The sequence below is a fragment of the Sciurus carolinensis genome, unplaced genomic scaffold (genome assembly GCF_902686445.1).
Source record: "Sciurus carolinensis unplaced genomic scaffold, mSciCar1.2, whole genome shotgun sequence".
NCBI lineage: Eukaryota > Metazoa > Chordata > Mammalia > Rodentia > Sciuridae > Sciurus > Sciurus carolinensis.
The window spans coordinates 502,007-508,401 of record NW_025920147.1 but is presented as its reverse complement, the minus strand read 5'-3'; positions in this window follow the sequence as shown (position 1 = coordinate 508,401).

Genomic DNA, 6,395 nt, shown 5'->3' with positions numbered 1-6,395 from the left:
GTCTATACATTTCCTTAACCCATTTGTCAATTGGATTATTTGCATTCTTGGTGTAGAGTTTTTTGAGTTCTTTATAGATTCTGGAGATTAGTGCTCTATCTGAAGTATGATTGGCAAAGATTTTCTCCCACTCCGTAGGCTCTTTCTTTGCATTGCTGATAGTTTCCTTTGCTAAGAGAAAGCTTTTTAGTTTGAATCTATCCCAGTTATTGATTCTTGCTTTTATTTCTTGTACTATGTGAGTCCTGTTGAGGAAGTCTGATCTTAGCCGACATGTTGAAACTCTGGACCTACTTTTTCTTCTATAAGATGCAAGGTCTCTGGTCTTATTCCGAGGTCCTTAATCCATTTTGAGTTTAGTTTCGTGCATGGTGACAGATATGGGTTTAGTTTCACTCTGGTGCATATGGATTTCCAATTCTCCCAGCATCATTTGTTGAAGAGGTTATCTTTTCTCCATTGCATATTTTTGGCCCCTTTGTCTAGTATAAGAAAATTGTATTTATTTGGGTTTGTGTCCATGTCCTCTATTCTGTACCATTGATCCACCTTTCTATTTTGGTACCAATACCATGCCGTTTTTGTTACTATTGCTTTGTAGTAGAGTTGAAGATCTGGTATTGTGATACTCCCTGCTTCACTCTTTCTGCCAAGGATTACTTTAGCTATTCTGGGTTTTTTATTCTTCCAGATAAATTTCATAATTGCTTGTTCTATTTCTGTAAGGTAAATCATTGGGATTTTAATTGGAATTGCATTGAATCTGTATAGAACTTTTGGTAGTATGGCCATTTTGACAATATTAATTCTTCCTATCCAAGAACATGGGAGATCTTACCATCTTCTAAGGTTTTCTTTAATTTCTTTCTTTAGTGTTCTGTAGTTCTCTTTGTAGAGGTCTTTCAACTCTTTTGTGAGATTGATTCCCAATTATTTTATTTTTTTCAATGCTATTGTGAATGGGGTAGTTTTCCTAATTTCTCTTTCTGAAGATTCATCACTTATGTATAAAAATGCCCTAGATTTATGTGCATTGATCTTATATCCTGCTACTTTACTGAATTCACTTATGAGATCTAAAAGTTTTCTGGTGGAATTTCCTGGTTCCACTAAGTATATAATCATATCATCAGTAAATAGGGATAGTTTGATTTCTTCTTTTCCTATTCATATCCCTTTAATTTCTTTGGTCTGTCTCATTGCTCTGGCTAGAGTTTCAAGGATGATATTGAAAAGAAGTGAAAGAGGGCATCCCTGCCTTGTTCCAGTTTTTAGGGGGAATGCTTTCAGTTTTTCACCATTTAGAATGATATTAGCCATGGGCTTAGCATAGATGGCCTTTACAATGTTAAGGAATGTTCCCACTATCCCTATTTTTTCTAGTGTTTTGAGCATGAAGGGGTGCTGTATTTTATCAAATGCTTTTCTGCATCTATTGAAATAATCATGTGATTCTTGACTTTAAGTCTATTGATATGGTGAATTACATTTATTGATTTCCGGATGTTAAACCAACCTTGCAACCCTGGGATGAAACACACTTGATCATGGTGCACTATCTTTTTAATATGTTTTTGTATGCGATTTGCTAACATTTTGATGAGAATTTTGGTGTCGATGTTCATTAAGTATATTGGTCTGAAATTTTCTTTCCTCGATGTGTTTCTGTCTAGTTTAGGTATCAAGGTAATATTGGCTTCATAGAATGAGTTTGGGAGGGTTCCCTCCTCTTCTATTTTCTGGAATACTTTGAGAAGTATTGGAATGAGCTCTTCTTTAAAGGTTTTGTAGAACTCGGCTGAGAACCCATCTGGTCCTGGACTTTTCTTTGTTGGTAGGCTTTTGATGACTTCTTCTATTTCATTACTTGAAATTGGTATATTTAAATATTGTATGTCCTCCTCGTTCAGTTTAGGCAAATTCATATGTCTCTAGAAACCTGTTGATGTCTTCGAAATTTTCTATTTTGTTGGAGTATAGGTTTTCAAAATAGCTTCTAATTATGTTTTGTATTTCAGTCATGTCTGTTGTGATATTTCCTTGTTCATTCCGAATTTTAGTGATTTGGGTTTTCTCTTGTCTTCTCTTTGTTAGTGTGGCTAAAGGTTTATCAATTTTCTTTATCTTTTCAAAGAACCAACTATGTATTTTGTCAATTTTTTGTATTGTTTCTTTTGTTTCAATTTCGTTGATTTCAGCTCTGAGTTTAACTATTTCCTGTCTTCCACTACTTTTGGTGTAGGTCTGTTCTTCTTTTTCTAGGGCTTTGAGCTGTAGTGTTAGGTCGTTTATTTGTTGAGTTTTACTTCTTTTATTAAATGTGCTACAGGAAATAAATTTTCCTCTATGTACTGCTTTCATAGTGTCCCAGAGAATTTCATATGATGTTTCTTTGTTCTCTTTTACCTCTACGAATTTTTTAATTTCCTTCCTAATATCTTCTGTTATCCATTCATCATATAATAGTATAATGTTTAATCTCCAGATGTTGGAGTAGTTTCTGTTTTTTACTCTTTCATTTATTTCTAACTTCAATCCATTATGATCTGATAGAATACAAGGTAGTGTCTCTATCTTCTTGTATTTGCTAACATTAGCTTTGTGGCATAATATATGGTCTATATTAGAGAAGGATCCATGTGCTGCTGAGAAGAAAGTGTATTCGCTCTTGGTTGAATAGTATATTCTATAAATGTATGTTAAGTCTAAATTATTGATTGTGTTATTGAGATCTATGGTTTCTTTGTTCAATTTTTGTTTGGAAGATCTGTCCAGTGGTGAGAGAGGCGTGTTAAAATCACCTAGTATTATTGTGTTATGGTCTATTTGGTTTCTAAAATTGAGAAGGATTTGTTTGACATACATGGATGAGCCACTGTTTGGGGCATAGATGTTTATGATTGTTATATCTTGCTGATTTATGCTTCCCTTAAGCAGTATGAAATGTCCTTTTTTATCCCTTCTGACTAACTTTGGCTTGAAGTCCACATTATCTGAAATGAGAATGGATACTCCAGCTTTTTTGCTGAGTCCATGTGCATGGTATGTTTTCCCCCATCCTTTCACCTTTAGTCTATGGGTATCTCTTTCTATGAGGTGAGTCTCTTACAGGAAACATATTGTTGGATCTTTCCTTTTAATCCAATCTGCCAGTCTATGTCTTTTGATTGATGAATTTAGGCCATTAACATTCAGGGTTATTATTGAGATATGATTTGTATTCCAGGTCATTTGGTTCATTTTTAAAATTTTATTTATTTATTTATTTATTTGACACAACTTGGTTCCTCCTTTATTTGAGAGTTCCTTTAGGATAATTCCTCCCTTTGCTGATTTGCTTCTTTGTTTTTTATCTCTTCCTCATGGAATATTTTGCTGAGAATGTTCTGTAATGCTGGCTTTCTTTTTGTAAATTTTTTTAACTTTTGTTTATCATGGAAGGATTTTATTTCATCGTCAAATTTGAAGGTAAATTTTTCTGCGTATGTGATTCTTGGTTGGCATCCATTTTCTTTCAGAGCTTGAAAAATGTTTTTCCAGGCCCTTCTAGCTTTTAGTGTCTGGATTGAAAAATCTGCTGATACCCATATTGGTTTCCCCCTGAATGTAATTTGGTTCTTTTCTCTCACAGCCTTTAAAATTCTGTCTTTATTTTGTATGGTAGGTATTTTCATTATAATGTGCCTTGGTGTGGGTCTGCTATAATTTTGTGTATTTGGAGTCCTATAAGCCTCTTGAACTTGATTTTCCATTTCATTCTTCAGATTTGGGAAATTTTCTGGTATTATTTCATTGAATAGATTGTTCATTCCTTTGGTTTATTTCTATACGCCTTCCTCAATCCCAATAATTCTCAAGTTTGGCCTTTTCATAATATCCCATAGTTCTTGCAGATTCTGTTCATGATTTCTTACCATCTTCTCTGTTTGTTCGACTTTGTTTTCGAGATTAAATATTTTGTCTTCAATATCTGAGGTTCTGTCTTCCAGGTGTTCTATCCTATTGGTTGTGCTTTCTATGGAGTTCTTAATTTGGTTTATTGTTTCCTTCATCTCAAGGATTTTTGTTTGTTTTTTTTCAATATCTCTAAGTCTTTATTGAAATGATCTTTTGCTTCCTGTTTTTGCTCTTTTAACTGTCAATTGGTGCGCTCATTCAATGCCTGCATTTGCTCTTTCTTCTCATCATTCAATGCCTGCATTTGCTCTTTCATCTCATCATTTGCTTCTCTGATCATTTTAATTATGTACATTCTGAATTCCCTTTCTGTCATTTCTTCTGCCATGCTGTCGTTGGATTTTATTGATGTAACAATTAGATTTGTTTGAGGCATCATCTTCCCATGTTTTCTCATATTGTTCAGGCATCAGTGGGTCATTAAGATATTGCAGATTTCCTCTATTGACTTATAATGTCCCTGAAGATTGCTAGTATATCCCTTCTTATCCTTCAGTAGCCTGAAGTCTTGAAGGAAGTTGATAATGCGATGCTTCACAAGGAAACTCCCTCTCTAGGGTTGGTGACCCTCAGGTTGGGTATATTCCCTGATAGTGAGCAGAGGTGCCTCCACTTGTTGACCAGTGGTCATCCAAAGGGGAACTAGGCTGTGGGCGAGGCAAGGCCTGTTTGTGCCTGTGTCTCTGGTTTTACCATCCTTGTGGGAAAACCTCACCCAGCAGGGAAGACTCACCTGGTGGGGAGGTCTCCCTGGTCAGTTCCCCTCCTAGAGGTTCCCCTCAATCTACAAGTACCACCTGGGTTGTGCTGTCTTCCTCTGCAACGTTCCCAGGGGCCCGGACCTACCTCCTGGGCCTGGGAGCCTCACCCTTCGCAGACGAGTCTCCTTAGGCTGCCTCTCCTTGGAGAATCTGCCCGCATTCCTGGAAAGGTCACTCCGCCCCTGCGCGTGTCTCTGTGCGGCTCTTCCACCAAGAAACCGCCTAGGTCCTGGGACCCTGCTCTGCACCTAATCGCCTGGCTATGTGGCCCCTCCTCTGAGCCGCCACCTGGAGCCCCGTACAATAACTCCAAGTCCCAGAGACCCGCCACACACCTCTTCCTCCAGACAGCCGCCCGGTGTTCCGACGCAGTCACTAGGAGTTCAAGCAACTCACTTAGCATCTCCTCCTCCCACCAACCACCTGTAGCCCTAGGCAGTCACTCCGCCCTGTTCCTCCTCCTCCTCGTGGTAGCCCCCCGGGTGTTCAGGAGCAGTGGCTTGGAGACCAAGCGACCTGCTGCGTTCCTCCTCCAGGCAGGCCACCGGTGTTCAGGAGCCGTCACTTTGAGTCCAAACAACTCACCACTTGCCTCCTCTGGCAACCGCCTGTAGCTCTGATGCAGTCACTCCTAGACCAAGCAACCCACCCTGTTCCTCCTCTTCCTCCAGGCAGCCCTCCAGTGTTCAGAATCGGTCGGTCTGAGTCTAAACAGCTCGCCACGCAGCTCCTCCTCTGGCAACCACCTGTAGCTCTTATACAGTCACTCCTAGACCAAGCAACCCGCCGTGCTTCTCCTGTCCCTCCAGGCAATCCCCCAGTGTTCAGAAGCGGTTGCTCTGAGTCCAAACATCTCGCCACGCAGCTCCTCCTCAGGCAGCTGCCTAGAGTCCCAGTGGTTGCTCCGAGTCCAAGCTCTGTGCTGAGCAGCCACCTCTACGATGTTCCCAGTGGTCCGAGTTTACCGCTCCAGTGGTGGGAGGGGTGTCTCGCCGGGCAACTCTACTTCACAAAGTTCCCTGCGTTCCGGGGCTACCGCTCCATCTGGGATGACTCCCCAATGGGAGAGACTCACCCGGTGGCTTAGAGTTGGTCCCAAGTCTCTCACTATCTCCTCTTTTGAATCCTGCGTCCTGGAGCAACATGAAATGCAGCCGCCCTCTCGTCCGCCATCTTGAAACCTGATCTTTCCTTTTCATCACGAATTTTAGTACTTTGTTTTCTCTCTCCTCTTTGTTAGTGTGACTACGGGTTTGTCTATTTTGTTTATTCTTTCAATGAATCTACTTTTTGTTTTGTCAATTTTTGAATTGTTTCTTTTGTTTCAATTTCATTGATTTCATCTCTGATTTAATTATTTCCTGTCTTCTACTACTTTGCTGTTATTCTGTTCTTCTTTTTCTAGGACTTTGAGCTGTAATGTTAGGTCATTTAGTTGTTGACTCTTCATTCTTTTCTGGAATGTGCTCCATGCAATGAATTTTCCTCATGGTACTGCTTTCATAGTGTCCCAGAGATTTTAATATGTTGTGTCATCATTCTCATTGACCTCTCAGAATTTTTTTATCTCCTTCCTGATGTTTTCTGTTATCCATGTTTCATTCAATAGCATATTATTTAGTCTCCAGGTGTTGGAGTAATTTCTGTTTTTTATTTTGTCATTGAATTCTACTCTCA